The sequence below is a fragment of the Pinus tabuliformis genome, chromosome X (assembly GCF_031772625.1).
Source record: "Pinus tabuliformis cultivar Carrire ecotype Pingquan chromosome X, CPIR1, whole genome shotgun sequence".
In the NCBI taxonomy this organism is placed as follows: Eukaryota; Viridiplantae; Streptophyta; class Pinopsida; order Pinales; family Pinaceae; genus Pinus; species Pinus tabuliformis.
In genome coordinates, this window is record NC_142308.1 from 1533734656 (window position 1) to 1533751246 (window position 16591).

The 16591-nt window shown below is 37.5% G+C and overlaps 1 pseudogene; it reads right to left on the reverse strand.

Annotated features, from left to right (window-relative positions):
• Positions 1-7951: 7951 nt before the first annotated feature.
• Positions 7952-8980, reverse strand: LOC149145889 (polyadenylate-binding protein 8 pseudogene; annotated as a pseudogene).
• Positions 8981-16591: the final 7611 nt, after the last annotated feature.

Consider the following 16591-nt stretch of genomic DNA (forward strand, 5'->3'; position numbering starts at 1 on the left):
ATCTAAGACAAACAATTAAGGTATTATAGACTCATGTGCATGGATGTGCCTATGTTATTTTGTGCAACGGATTGATAAGATTGTGAAATACACAGGCACTGAGGTAGTTAGGGAAAACATAATAAGCAAACATATCAACACAACAAGTTTAATAAGGAGTTCACCCAATAATCCTGGGCTATGTCTCCCGGTCCAGCCTTCAGTGGTGGCCTCTCTATTATGTTTTCAAAGTAGAGTTTTTACAACAATGAGCTCAATTTGAGTCTCACTCAGTAGACATAAATCAGCAAGACTGTACTTGGATCCCCCAAGCCTCTGGAGTACACAGGCTATCCTTACTGAAATTTGACCTCTATTGGTCACAGTAGTATGAGCCCAATCTAAGACTCATACATGACAGGCATATACAGAGGAGTTCACTTGAACCTATCAAGCCTTGTCTAGAGCACACAGACTCTTTGACTCTCAGACTCCTTGAACCTCGTTTCCGCTTCCTGGCCCTCCGGTTTCCCTGCCTTTGTCTGTCTGAATCCCTCTGTTTAGTGTAATCATCATTGTATAACGCCTCACAGGGAGATGGCCACCTATTTTGTAACAAACTGAGTGTCAGTTCTCTTGGACGTCTTTGAAATGACCATTTTTACCGTTAACTCCAAGAATGCCCACGAAACACGCTCTTCTGCCAACGCATCATCCACGTCGGACTTCAAATCTTATACAACTCTGCTTGTTTACCTCGTCGAATCTGGTCATCCATCGGATTGCGTCTCCGCCATCGATCTGGAACCTCCAGATCCTACGATCATCGTCCATATCGGGCGGGTAAGTAACATGATGTTTATTCGTCTGATGTGAGCAGTTTTCTCTCTCTTTCGTCGGACGCGTGGCACCCATTGTGTGACATCGGGCGGGACTCGGTTGAAACCGCCTACTGCTCGAAGCCCTTTCGATATTCTGCCAGTTTTTGTGGGACCCCACCTCTCATAGAATCGGTGCGATATCTGTTACATTCTATAACTTTTTGGGTCTGAGCGGTTGGGGCTTTTCCTTCTTTGAGGGGTTTGCTCAGCGATATGTGATTAGCGACTTTCTTGAATTGACCTCTGGTTTTGCCAATTTGTGCCAGCATGTGTTACAATGGGCCAATGTTCTGCGTGCTTGACCGAAGGTCCTCGTTGCTTTGTGCTAATCACAAATTGCAACTATCATGAGGATATCTCTGATAGCTTTGATCCTTGTAAGGCTTTGAAACTTTGGCATGATTTTTAAAGAGTTCATGTAGGATCCAATTCGAATCATTGACGAGTGCGATTCCTTGCCTGAGTGGGTATACGCCCTACATGTGTGCCAACTTTCCCTCAATCTTGGCTATGACCGTGAATGCTTCCTCGAGCCAAGGTTAGATGCGTTCTTTAAGCACTGCTTCTTTTTGACGCGCAATGTAACATGTGCCTTGAGAGCCTGGGCTTCCCTCATCTTGGCCTGTCGCTGAGTAAGGGCAACTGTCTGTGTGGTCCCCTAGACATTGTCATAGGCCTGCTGCAACTCCCGTGCTTCTGTCTCTAACCGCTGTAACATTGGGTCTTCCTATAGTGAAGTGAGCATGACAAGTAAATGATCTAACAAGCCGGTGCACTTCTGTATGGGACACTCTATTGCTTCCAGTCCTAATTGAATGTCACGGTTCCACTGCTCTCTGACTTCCTGCAGGGTAGAGGGTTGCGCTTTCAGCCTCAGCTCCGTGATCTGTAGGTTGAGGTCCAGTTGGATCTTTGTTTCTTCCTCCTATGCCTGGCTGAATCCATTGGCCAGTTTGTGGATCCGGATACCCACTGGTAAGTCTGTTGTAATCTCTAGCTCGGGGATGTGGCGACATGATTCCTCAACGATTTTCTCCAACTACTGAGCTTGTGCTACGGCTTCATTGCATTGGAGGCTCAGTTGCTCGATGTTGATTCGCTGTTCACTGAGCACCTAGGGTGCACATCCTTCCCTAGCGCAGAGCTCTGTGGTTGCTCCATCCTACCACTAGTATAATATTTCTCGCGGCATGCCAGCCAAGTTTAAACCAAGTCCCTTGAGCTAGCTTATCGTAGCTCTGTCCTTCGTATTGGCCGCTGTCAGTGCTCCTTCCAGCAGAGCAATGGTATTTTCCATTTTGGCTTGCAACAATTTCTCGGTTGCTGATGTACCCGTATCCCTCGATACCATTGATGGCTATGGGGCTAGCACCTGAAGTTCCTAGAGTTGCGCCCTGAGCTCCCCCAACACATTCTGCTACTCCATCATGGCCTCCTGGAGCGCCTCCCTGGTGACTTCGCGAACTGTGTCACCGATGTCATATAAGTCACCCTCAGTCAGTGTAATAGGCTCCCCCTCCAACTTGGAAGCCTTGGTCTTCTTCTGTGACCGTGTTCGTTTTGTTGCGCGCGCTCATTTCAATTGTGTCGAGGTGGTGCTAGGTTCCGCGCCCTCCATTGTCACGTCTGTCCCTTGTTCAGTGGTTATGTCCGGGCATCTTTCTTCCTGTGTTTTAGTGGCCGCTACTATTGCTTCCTTTGTTGCCTCTCGAGACGCCCGCACTTCCGCAGTGAGTTGTTCGTTCCATTTATGTTGTGCTAGCCACTTGGCGGCAACCTTTTGTTTCTGAATCTCTGTTTCGTCACGCACTACCACATCTAGTGCACACCATTCCGGGGCCATGTATCGAGCACCACGAACACAATGTCATCTATGGCAATGAAGGGGAGTGTGGTCCACTTCTATTCTGGATCCTTTTGTGCCTTGATATACACATTATGCATATCTACTTTAAAGTCTGCAAAGTTCTTTAGGTTGTCGTATACCGAGGTGGATAGGCACAGTTGTTTGTTGATCCACAGTCGTATGCTTGCCTCCATCAGTATCCAGAAGATCTTGGTTTCTCGGATTCTTGTAGCATCCTTCGTCGCCCATAGAGACACGTATTTTGCTGCCTCTGGCCAATCCTGGTCAGGGAAGGAAACTGATTATCCTCAGGCAACTCACCTGTAACCAACAAGATGGATAAGAGCAACCACACATAGTGGAAGGTCTTACCCTGCTCTTGGGATTCACCTTCTAGGAGCTTCCAGAAGTTGTTAGAACTACTTGCCTTGGATAAATCATTCGAATCTTATACACATTATCTATTGACTTGTCTTCTTTGTAGTCAATATTCTTGGTACAACACATCAACTCAATATTTCTCTTATCAATCCTCTATCAAGCAGCTCATATACCTGCCTATTTACTTCTTCATTCTCTATTGGGGTCATCCTGTAATGTGCCTTGTTTGGTAAGCTTGATCCAGGAATCAAGTCAATCTGATGAGAAATACTTCTCAAGAGAGATAGTCCTCTTGGAAATTCATCAACAACAATCTCTTCGAATTCATCTAATAAGGATTTATTTTTTCTCGGGATGGTTCCTAATTTCACTTCCTTTGGCATAGCTTTGGAATCACTATTAAACATAATTTTTTCTTTTTTTCATCATGTACAAAATACTTGGTTTAACACAACATGATCTTGTTGTTGCAAATGCTGGTACTTCCACAACTTCCTCCTACAGTTGTGTTTTCCAACAAAGGGGTGTGTTTGTACCATTTTCCATCTTTCTTGAACTCATATGTATTTTCCAGACATCATGGTGAACTTTTTTGTTAAACAACAATGGTCTTCCCATCAATATACATCCATATCAACCACATCACATAGTTCTTTCTCCTCAAGATTTCCAATTTGAAAATTCACCAAGCATTGCTTAGTCACAACCACTTGTTGTCCCTTTTGTAACCATGCGACTCTATAAGGGTTTGGATGGACTAAACTGTTGAGTTTCAATTTTTCCATGAATTAAATGGAGACTAAATTCTTTGTACTTCCTCCAAATATAACCAAGTTACAACATTTTCCTTGGAGCTTACATTTAGTTTTTAAAACTTTCCTTTTTTTCTCTGGTTCTTCCATTATCTTCCTCTTAGGCTTGAGAAACACTCCATGAAACATTAAATTCTCTACTTGCTCTTGTTGAAGCATGGTCGCATTTTCGCCAGTAACAGAAGCTTCATTAGGTAGCATAACTTGTGCTTTAGCTTCACCTCTTCTCCCTAAACTTTTTCCTTTTGAGCACTCATACCTTTTATGCCCTTCAACTCCACAATGGTAAAAAGTAATTACATACTTTCCCTTTCCTCTTTTAAGACTTTGTTTGCTTCTTCGAGTACTATTTCCAACTCTACCACCATAACCACTAGTGGATTCTTCTTCCTTTTCAGTCCCTCTAGTAGTCCCTACCTTACCTTTGCCTGTAAAACCTCTTCCTTTGCCTTTATGTTGTGTTTTCTATTCAACTTTTCCTCTATTTTCAAGGAAATGTGATAGGATTCATCAACAATATGGAAATAATGTGTACTCATTTAATGTTGAATCAAGTATTTCAATCCATTCACATACCTTGCAAATTTTTGGAATTCTAGTTCCTTTATACGAGATCAAAGTTATAGCTTGTAAAACTCCTCATTGTACTCCCGAAAGGAGGTCTCCTTTTGTCTTAGATTTTGGACTTGTCTATACAAATTTTGTTGGTAATCAATAGGAAAAAAAATTATCCTTGATCTTCGTGACCATATTCTTCCAAGTCTTGATATTCCATACTTGATTATCTACTCCATATTTCTACAACATATCCCACCATAGTGCAACATGGCCTTTCAACTTTGTCATGGAAAATTTCACCCTATTTGGATCCTGGACATTTTCATACGCAAAGTGTCTTTTGAGTTCCCCAATCCAATCGATGAGCACATCAGCTCTCAAATTTCCATCATAACATGAAAATTAAACTCTTGCATTTCCTCTCTTTCTCATATCTAAAATCAATCTCATTGTTGGTTCTCTCTCCTCAACCTCCTTTTCTTCATCTATTTCTTATTCGATCTATGAATCTATTTTTGTCTCCATTTCTTCTATGCTGCAACTCTTTTATTATTTGTCTTAACTCTTCTAGCTATTTATTTCCTGCACCTCCTCATCTTGTTCCTCTTCTCCTCAGTCACATCTTTACAAGTCGTAAATGTCTCACCAACATCCACAGCCCTCAACCCAGATTTTGTGACCCAACTTTTACTTTGAGCACTCTTGTTGCGTAACCATTGAAGAAGGTTTCCTGGTACCTTGTTACACGAAGCAAATCCAAGGTGCAAATCTCAAAACAAATCCCGCACTAATACCACTCGATGCAACCTAGGTTGTGTAGATTTCACAACATCTACAGAATCTGGATTGTTGTTACAAAGCACACATCCTATGCCATTTGAATTTTCTTATTAAATTAATTAATTCAAGGACTAAATAACAAAGCACAAAGAAGGAGTAATTCAATTATTCTCACGCAAACAAAAAAAAATTAATAATTTTATTTAATCAAAATGTGTTGTTACAAAAAAGAATATAAATCTGAGAGTGGAGTCCTCTGAGTAGTTGAAATTCCCATGTTTTTATGTAGAAATTGCACACAAAACAACCAAATACCCTCGCTAACTAGAGTACCAAGCCTTCAATTAATATAGGTTAAAATTTAAACAATTGAGAGAAGAAGTGTCTTCCTCCAAGTATGTTTCTCTTTTTATTAAATAAACATGTAACCACAATGAATGAAAAAAATATAAACATCAACCTGAATGATATTGTGATGTATGCATCCAATAACTCAATCTGGTATATTGATCTCCATGTTTCTTAAATAAACATGTAGCTACAAGGTGATGTGTAAGATGGGTTGGTTTTGGGGTTCCTTATTCCCCCATACATAACTGATTAGAGGGATTAGATCATTTTATTTTTTTATGTGCAAGGAAAAAGTCTAAATGTGTGTATTTATTAATTCAAAAATCATATTTAAATGAATGGAGGTCTTCAAAATGCATTCTCGGTGTGTATGTGTGCGCATGTGTGTGAGAGAGAAACTATAGTAAAAATGATAGTATTTGGAATATGAGATGTTGAAAAAAAGGTATATATTGTTATTTTTTGTAATTTTCATAAATATTTTAGTAATTAATACTTTTCCTTTTGTAATGATCAACTAAATAAGGAAATCACTAATATATAAAGATATTATATTTGAGATCTATTTTAGTATATAAATTAAAATATTAATCATGCATATTCATAAACATGCTATTTTATGACTTCATATTTAAATTTAATTTATAAACATATACGTGCTTAATACTTACAACAAAATCCTTTTCTATATATATATATATATATATATATATATATATATATATATAGATATAGATATAGATATATAGCATTAAAATATTAGATTGTGTATGTAACTACATATATTACCATGATTTTAATCTATATATAGAGATGTGAAATTTATCTATAATATAAATAATATTATTAATAAACACAATAGATGCATTTTAAGTGTGCATCTACCAAGTACCTAGATCACATTATCACATTAATAGATACATGTTATTCATCAAATTATAAATATTTTATTGACCTAACTAACATCTACAAATATACAAGCATCCATAGAGATCATAATACTATGTGATATCATTGAATGTTCGTTTATAAGGTATGACTATGGAGCCAACTTCATAGAGGTACAAAGTGAAGTTTGATATAATGACATTTGAAGAGTAATTTATGATTAAAACTAGTTTGCAAAAAAATAAATGAAAACTTTATCAAGTATCAACAAATTTTCAGCATAATTACTTTTAAAATATTTTGGGTAATTCTGGGTAAAATGAACATGGAAACATAATCAAAAACTTTACATAACTTTCATAACTATAAAGTGTCAAGGTTATGTGAGTTAACTTACTATATGTTTATATTTTTTTTGGAATTGAATAGTGATGTATAATATAATCGAAATTGTATTAATGCCAAGGATAGAAAACTACATGTGGGCGTGCAAAGGGTCCAAAAGAGTGAATGATGATGGTTTAGCTATAAATTGGAATTCGTTAAGTAAAAGTAAAATCCAATGATATTAAAATATTGTTAGGAAAATTGTTTGATTCAATAATTTTATTATAGATTGTAACTTCTAGTGTGTAGTGAAAAAACCAAACAGAAATTATGTATGGAAATATCATAGTTTAAATAAGGTATGAATTATCTTTTTCTACCATTCAAAATAACGGGTAGAAGAAAAATACAAGTGTAATCATAGTTTAAATAAGATATGAATTATCTTTTTCTACCATTCAAAATAACGGGTAGAAGAAAAATACAAGTGTAATTTCTTAACTGAAATTACAAAGCCATAGTCTTAATCATCATGAGCCACAAGACCATTAAAAAGTCAAAATGATGCGTGGAAAGTCACTAAAACTGAACACAAAAAACCACCCAAAAATTGCAAAAATTCCTAAAGCTTTTTTGAATTCATCTATTTTATCATGTAAATTTAGAAATAAACCAATTTAGCAAAGATCATTTAAATATAATCTAGGACCGGAAGCACCAGGCAACAACAATTGGTGCCATGCCAACTAGATTAGGTAACTAGGAGAAATGTGAGTGCAACATTGCTCTTCTCTCCTGTTTTCGTTGAGCAGGAGAAACATAAAGAGGCTTACGGAGGACACCTTTCTTATTCATTTCTGCCAAAGCTCGGGATGCTTCATCAGAAGATGGGAATGGGACTTCTCTCATTACATTGCATGAAGTGATTGTGGGGTAAAAGGAAAATGGGAATGAGATTTGCATGAAAATCCCTGGTTGCCTTGCATGAAGTGATTGTGGCATAAAAGGAAAAAGGTTCTCTCAATGTGTTATCATCAATGTTATCATGCAAATGTTTTAAATAAAGATTTGCAGATTTCTTGAGTGCTTTTCCAAGGCATCATTTATTGCCATCAATTTAAACTCTGGCTGCATCATCTGCGTTTTCTTCAATTGCCCAATGGATTAAGCAATTGAGAGAAATAAGACTGTAGCTTTGCTCTTCTCTCCTCCTTTGGCTGAGCCAAAGAAACATAAAGAGGCTTGTCTATGACAACTTTCTTATTCATTTCTGCCAAAGCTCGAGATGCTTCATCACGGGATGAGAATGAGACAAATCCGAAACCTTTACTGTATCCATGAAAATCCCTCATTACCTTGCATGAAGTGATTGTGCCATAAATAGAAAACAGTTCTCTCAACTTGTTATCATCAATACTATCATCCAAATGTTTTAAATAAAGATTTGTTCCGGATTGCCCCCTTAATTCAGATTTTTTCAGTGCTTTTCCAATGTACAATTCCTTGCCATCAATTTTCTTGCCATTTAAACTCTCAACGCACTTTGCTGCATTGTGTGCATTGTCAAAATTGACAAATCCAAAACACTTTGACTTTCCAGCTTCATCCCTCATCACTGCTACACTGGTAATTGTTCCATACCTTCCAAAGTAATTCCTCATATCCTCATCATTGATGGAGTCTGGTAAATTATTAACAAACACATTTTTAAACTTGGCTTCTCCATTTGTTTGTTGTGAGTCTGAGTCTGAGTCTGACTCTGGGTTTTTCATGAATTTTGTTTGTTGTGGCTCTGGCTTCTTCTTTTTCAGGAATTTTAATTCTTCTCGCTTTTCCTTTTTCATAAAAGGGCCAACATAAACAGGTCTGTCGTTTATCAACGCACCATTCATACATTTTATTGCGTTTTGTGCTACTTCGTCTTGCTCAAAATGCACAAATCCATAACCTTTGGATTGCCCTGATGCATCATCTATTGCGATCTTAGAAGAGAGAATGGGTCCGAACACACAGAATTTGTGATAGAGGGTTTTATTGTCTACTGCTTTGTGAAGATTCTTAATAAATATGTTTGCGGATCCACACTGGCGGATGCTGGGGTCACGCTGTGAGTACATTATTCGAATAGGCTTTCCATTAAGGGGTGTAAAATTCAAGCTACGTAAAGCCAATTGCATTCAATTTGAGTGGTCATATACTTGTTTAAATGTTTGTTTACTTGTGTAAAATTCAGACCCACCAATTGCATTCAATTTGAGTGGATTTATATAGATAGATCTTTCCAACTGTTATCATGCGTCGGCGCTGTATTATCGTGATAGAGGCCTTTCCATTTGAATTGGAAAGGGAAGATTGAATGGAAATGGCGTGAAAATTTGAATAGATTTTGTTTCAACCATGAAATCTGACTACAACTAGTTGTAGCTATTATATATTCAACTTCAATAAAAGAAAGGAATTATTGCTCTTACTAATTAGTGATTCCATCATTGCTCTTACTAATTATTGCATGGATCTATTGCTTCTTTCAACCACACCACTTGGAGTCTCAGTTCTTCCAAGCCCACATAAATTTGTGTGAACTAGTTGTAGTTGCCCACTTGATGAATTTTCTTTGGGTTTGAAGGGTACTCAAATTTTCTTTCCAATTTGACATTATTTACAGATTGTGTTACTTGGCTTGGAAATTTCTTGCAAGTCCCATACAACTCCAGTTTTGTTGAGCTTCACAATATGGTCAAAATTTAGGTGTCATAGTTTGTTGTTTTAGCTTGTCATCCCAGCTCCTCGTCTTATGGGGTGAATAATGAATTTCGGTGTTGAAGATTGTAATCTAATTCGAAAATATCTGATGTATTTTAATTTACAATGCTCATAAGGTCTCAGATCTATATTTTTATAGAATACAGTCACATTATATGGTTTCATGCAATTCAATTTAAGCTGCAAAGGGTTAAGGAATCAATCTATATTTGGGTCATTTGGGCAAGATTTCTTGTAAGAAAAAAAATAAAATCATAAAGCTTGATAGTTGGCCTTGCCATATCTGATCAATCCAGTAAAATATAAATAGGAAAAAGAGATTGGCATTTTTTGGGGGAAAGTAATATTCGATCATCTGTGAAGTTGGTGGTCCCCTTTCCTAATAGATATCATTTCCACTTCTTGACATCTTTTACCAAGGCATAGAGCCCCTTGTCATAGGTAAAGAGGTTAAGAGTTATCCCATGAAATACTTCAGAATGGTAACATGCATGCCTTCTTCCTTGCATTAAGACCACTCCCATGCCATGCACTTGCATCTATCTCCACATCAAATTGATTCTACAATTTTTGGTAACATGAGATCTAGTACTTGACTTATTTTAATTTTAAGCTCTTCAAAAGCCATATACTGACTCTTCCTTCAATGAAAACTCTTACCACCATTTTGTTATGGCATGGAGTAGTGCAACTATTGCTCAAAATGAAATTATGAATTTGCGTAGGTATTACATTATGCCAACAAACTCCTATTTTAGAGGAATGTTTAGGCACCAACCGCTTTATGATGACCTCCATCTTTATAGGATCAATCTTAAACTCCACTCCTCCAATCACATAGAATAATTACACCAAATACTGCTAGGAAACTCACATTTCTTGAGGTTTTTTTATTAGGTGGTGCTTCCTTTGTGTCTCTAGCACCTACATCAAGTTTGAAATGTGCTCCTCCTAAGTAGCATTGTAAGCCAATATATAATACGTATAAACAACCACAAATGAATGTAAATAGGGGTGCATCACATCATTTATTACTCTCATAGAGATGGTGTATTGTATAAACCAAATGGAATTACTATCCACTCATAGAAACTTTGTCTAGTTTTGAAGGAAATCATCCAGGTGTCCTCTTCTTTGACTCAAACCTGGTAGTATTCTAATTTTAAATCCAACTCGGTGAAGTCTTTTGCATGTTACAATTAATCTAACAGATCATCAATGTTAGGTAGGGGATATCTATTTTTTAGCATCATCTTAATTAATACTCTATGATGGATGCATAATTACCAATTCCCATCCTTATTTGGTACAATTATGATGGGTGACCCACAAGGTGAGGTACTTTGTCAAAACACACCCTACTATAGTAGCTGTTATAATTACATCTTCACACATTTTGCTTCAAGAATGGACTATTTATACATCCCAATATTTAACAAAGCAGATTCTAGAAATAATTGTATTTTGTGCTTCACTTCCCTCTTGGATGGTAACCCTTTAATCTCCTACGACACTCCCATATATGCCTATATAAAATCTCCCAATTGCTTTTTCTACTCTTTATGCACATTGATGATGATGGATTTTTCGTCCTTGATGAAGAAATATTAATTGGTTATTCTCTTATGTACATGTAGTGACTTCCAAACATGACTCCACTTATATAAAGTGGCAATACATCCAATTATACTTCATTAACATAATTAACACTTATAAAAAATATCTTGCACTATTTTGTTACCTTTATCTTTACACCCTTGTTTATCCAACCCAATGGATATGGGCTAGGCTGATCAAAAACCTTCAATCCAAGTTTGTTGACCAAACCACTATTATGAAATTAACCTGTTAAACTAAGCTGAATGTACCATCTACATTGGTCTTGATCTAGATCTTAATGTGGAAGAGTGTGGGCATCTCCTTCTATTCCTAGTAATCAAGGCCATTCATATTCACCTTCATCTACAATGATGTGTAGAAAATATTCTCATCCACACCAGATCTTCTTTTAACTTGATTACTTTAATATATAGTTATAATTTTTTTCTTCCTAACCTTATTTTTGTAATTTTGGTTCAACTCTAAATGCAGTTTCCTGCACTTCTGCACAGTGTGACCACGTTGCAGTGGTTGAAATGATTACTAAGATCCTTCTTTAATGTACAGTGGTTGTTGTTGTTGGGCAGGTATTATATTCTTTACATGACTTATAGCATCATTCTGATAGTGGGGTTCCAGGGGGGTTTCTGTCCCCCCCTAGTTGGGGGGTATGTAGGGGGGAGTATCCCCCCTACACAAGGTTTGGAACAGTGCCAAAAAAATATTTGGGCAATCTTTTGGTTCTTCTTTTGGCATGTATTTTTTTTATTTTAGCATTTTCCTGGCACATGCTGGTTTTGCACATGGCTTTGTAGATTTGGCCAAAAGAACTATGGTTGTATTACAATCCACCTTAATTGATTTATGGTTTATGAATATTATGACATAGACATATCGTATTATAACATTGTAAAGAATATATATATATGAAAAAATCTTGTTGGTTTTCTCGTTTTTGGGTTTCCATGATAAAATATTTGTGTTAATGCGCGTGCTTTCCATTGAATCTTTTCTATTTTAATTAAGAATTTGTTTGCAGAAATTATCTATGCAGGGTTAAAATCTGCAGTTATCTTTCTATCTTCCTGCCTTCCACTTCTTCTTCTTCCCCTTGGAATATTTTTGATGCTCTTTCTCTTCCAAATCACTTGACTAACCTTTATTTTGGCCTTTGTTTTCCAATAACTATGCTTGTACACATGCCTCATCCATTATTCTTAACTTGAAAAGCATCACTTGCTCTCACACACGGCTATGTTAACCCTCTAGATACTTAAGGAGTGGTTGACAGTGTTGGATGTTGACAACATACAAGGCGTCTACCCAATGTGAAGTCACAATTAGACCTCACATTTTTTGGTGTAGGACATCCATATATAAGCTCCAGCCACCATTGCGAGTGATCTTAAAAGAATGCCTTGGACACAAAATGTACACAAGATTTTATGCACATAACTTTCGGGTAGCAAGTATGTAAGCTTTGTGAGGCATCAATTGTAAGGTGTAAAAGGAGCTTCCAAGCGAGAGAGATAAGAACAAGCCTCTAATAAAAAGGTACTATTACTATCCCAAGAGAGACCAACGAGAAAAAAGAGAAGATTCATTGAGTAACCTAAAAATAGTTCACAAGATAACAACAAGCATATAGACACATAACAACACCCATTCAACAATATCCATATCTAAAGCAATGAAATATTTCATTATCTTTAGTATGTGTAACACAACATATACCGCAAACATCTAAAGAATAGTCTTACAACATTTATGATACATGCATGAAAGATTGGCTCCACGATCTTTTGATGACTAATGAAATATCCAAGTACATTGTTACATTGATGAAACACTAGCTCCAATAGTGGAACATGAAGCTACAACTTGCTTCTCCAAAAAAAATTATCTTCTCCCTTATGCACAACTAGAGAAGCCAAGGCCAAATCTCTAAAGCTAGGTCCAAGCCATTTTCTTGAGTTATGAGGGCTTATTTATAACAAATGGTAATGAATCTTGAGTTTCTTCATGACTCTTTGACTTCCATAACCTATGGGCTTCTATGTAACTCTTCATATTCGACATATGTCTCTTCATATTCCACATGTGTCTCTTGGACTTCTTTTACATTACATTCATTAACAAAAATAAAATTACATCAAAATGGTGGCTATATAGGAAAAAACTCTAAGAAGACAAAAAATTCCTCATGAAGGAGAAAAGGACAAATCAGTAGCTTGAGCATGGAGTTCATTTCTGATGTAGGAGTGTCATGCTCTAAAGTTTGTCATAATAACTTTAACTTTGATTGGAAGCTCTACAGCATATTACATATTTACCTCTAAAGTATCTGATAATATGGATTTGGAGCTAGACTATATGTTATTCCAAAGCCAAGATAACTTCATGTGAACCTTAGTTAGCACAATTGAATATTGTAGAATAATATTATTGGTGATCTCCAAGTCTTCTTGATTTGTTGCTTGCTTGATTTGTTCAATAAATTATTTTATCTCTTGCGTGATGACATCCTTGCCTCTTATTTCTCCATGTGAACCCACATAATGAACTTTATGTTTATGTTCCAAGGACTCTAAGCCACTATGCAATCAAACATAAGAAGCTATGGTGTTGGTCACTTGTTCACTAGGGTGGGTGTAGTTCCAAGTATGTAGTCTCAACTATGCTTTATCCACCTCAACGGCTATATTGTCCTTCTTGACTAGATTCTCAGGAACAGTTGGACACTTGAAACCCCAATCTTGTATCAAATATACACCTTTTCTCGTAACCTTTAGAAGTTTCATGATCTCTTGATATTGTGGTTTTTAACACCATACAGAAACTACTTGCATACGAATTCTAGACACAGAAAATAAACAATGGCAAGAGCGTAAAACATAAAATAGATATGCACAGAGATTTTCCCTTGGATCCCAAAACCAAAACTACCAGATTAATTTTTCATTCTATTCCTTTCAATGTTACAATACATATATATGCATGTTGAAGCATCCATAAACCGCAATACATTAAACTGGATTAGAACATAATCGTAGTTCCCTTGACCGGGTCTACAAAATACAATGGACAGAAAACCATCATGCCCAAAACCATGTGAAAAATCCATGCAGAAAGCCATAGGTAGGTCCACCCACCTAATATAGGGTCCAGAAAAAAATTCCCAGGGTGCTGCCCAGGACCCTATGTAGGGGAGCTACTGACCCCTTTGTTAGTGCCCAATGCAATATATAGGGGGTACTGCTAGCCACCCACGAGTGGGGTAATTGTGGAAAGAATATAACACAAACCAACATTCTCCCACTTGTTGTTTTCTTTCCACAGGGGGGCACAGGAGAGCTTAGTCATTGATCCAGCCCTGTAATTCCCATTGTTTCTCTACACCAAGAGAACTTCTTAGCGCTCACAGACTTTGTCAATGCATCTGCAGTATTCTTCGAAGTGTCCACCTTTACCAGCAACACCTTTTTGTCCACAACCATATCCCTCACAAAGTGATATTGAACATCAATGTGCTTTGTCTTTAAATGATAAGCAAGGTTCTTTGCTAAGAAAATTTCACTTTGGCTGTCACAGTCTATCCTTATAGCTCGTTGTACTAACCCCATACTTGAACACAATCTTTGCAACAAACTACTTCCTTGCCTGCATGAGTGGTTGCCATGTATTCTTCCTTTGTAGTTGAAAATTCCACTACAGACTGTCTCTTATTCATCCAACTGACTGCACCTCCAAATAGGTTAAAAACATACCCAATTGTATATCTTCTCTGATCTAGATCTCCAGCCTAGTCTGCATCAACAAATCCATAGAAGTCCAAAACTCTGTCCAATCTTGGTATTCCTTGGTAGCACAAACCATAATCACTAGTTCCACGCAAATACCTGAAAAACCCATTTCAATATTGTCTAATGCTCATTCCCTGGTTTTGACATAAACCTTCTCAATACCCCCTGTTATCACTCAGGTTGTCCCTTTTGACTCCTAAAGGGATACGGCCGAGGTAACCACAAACCAACTTTGGACTGCAGGCCCTAGCCTGCCTGCAGTCAGAGAGGGCTCTCTCTTTATGATTTAGCTTTGTTGAAGGGGTGATTTTAGGCTAGTTATGATGCACAAGGGTTTTGATTGAGTTTTGGTGGGAAAACTGACACTTTCAGGTAGAGAGGCTGAGTATAGTCTGAATGTTTCAAACCATTGGGCGTGGAGTCGAGGAGGGGGAACTGCAGCTATCTTTCCTTAATAACAGTGAGGGGAAAATGGAGCAAGATAACTGAAGCAGAAGCAACTTTCAGGTTTCAAGGGATGGCAAGAATGCTAAAGAAAGAGAGGCAGTTAAGAATCTCTCCAACAGATTAGCAAAGGAAACAACAAGGCGCTACCTAGGAGCAGTTAAAAATCCCTAGATAATTGGCCAGCACAGGTGAACTGGGGTAAACATGAGCCAGAAGGAATTCAATGTTCATAACCAATTCATTCAGAAGAAAACATCAAAAAATAGCAGGAATTGAGCATAGAGAGTATTTAACTAATTCTAGGCTATTCTTTTTTCCTGCTATTTAGATAATGGCAAACACATAAACAAAGATAAGAGGCACTTATTGCTTCAGGCCGCAACGCAGGAATTCCATCTTCAACTCTTCAACACATTCATCAACAACAGACAGCTCGCTCTCCAAGCTTTAAGCAATCTTTGATTACAGAAAAATTCAGGTAAACACAGCGAGTCTCTAGCTAAAATTATCAATTGACCAACCCTTAAAACTATACAGAGGGTGGTATATATAGGGCAAAACTCTATGCAGAGTTCCTTTATTACATCTTGACCTAATTAGGTCATAAAACTGACTACTTGACCTAATCCTATCTAAAAATAAATGCAAAGAATGTCTCGGGCCGTGCTCAGGGCCGAAGTGTCAAAACTGAATGAATGATGTTGTCCTCGGTGGCTTGCTGCAGTGCTTTCTGCAATAAATGGGTATGGGTTTAGGCTTCCTGGCTGTCCTGGTGCCTTAAATGTCTTGACGGTGATTTGAAAGCAAGGAAGGGCTGATGCTTATCGATTTGATTTTCTGGGGGCTTCATCAATGTTCAGGTGCCTCGAGCCCCTAAAAAATCATGACTGATTCTTTCTGGCGTCCTTTCTTCCACTGATACTCTCTGACAAAATCTGGGTTGCTGATCTGCTATGCTACGTGTCTAATCACCAGTAAATGGCCGCTGTTCGGCCTTTGTATCATCTAGAATTGTCTTCTGATCATTTTGGTATGCTCTGTGAAGAAAACGGATCATTTATGCGCCTTTTCGGGCTTCCTGGGGCCGCATGGGGCGAAGATTCCTTAAAGATTCCCTGAAGATTCTCCATTCTGGCCCAAAAAATCCTACGATGAGCAGGCGCAAATCGCTCATCA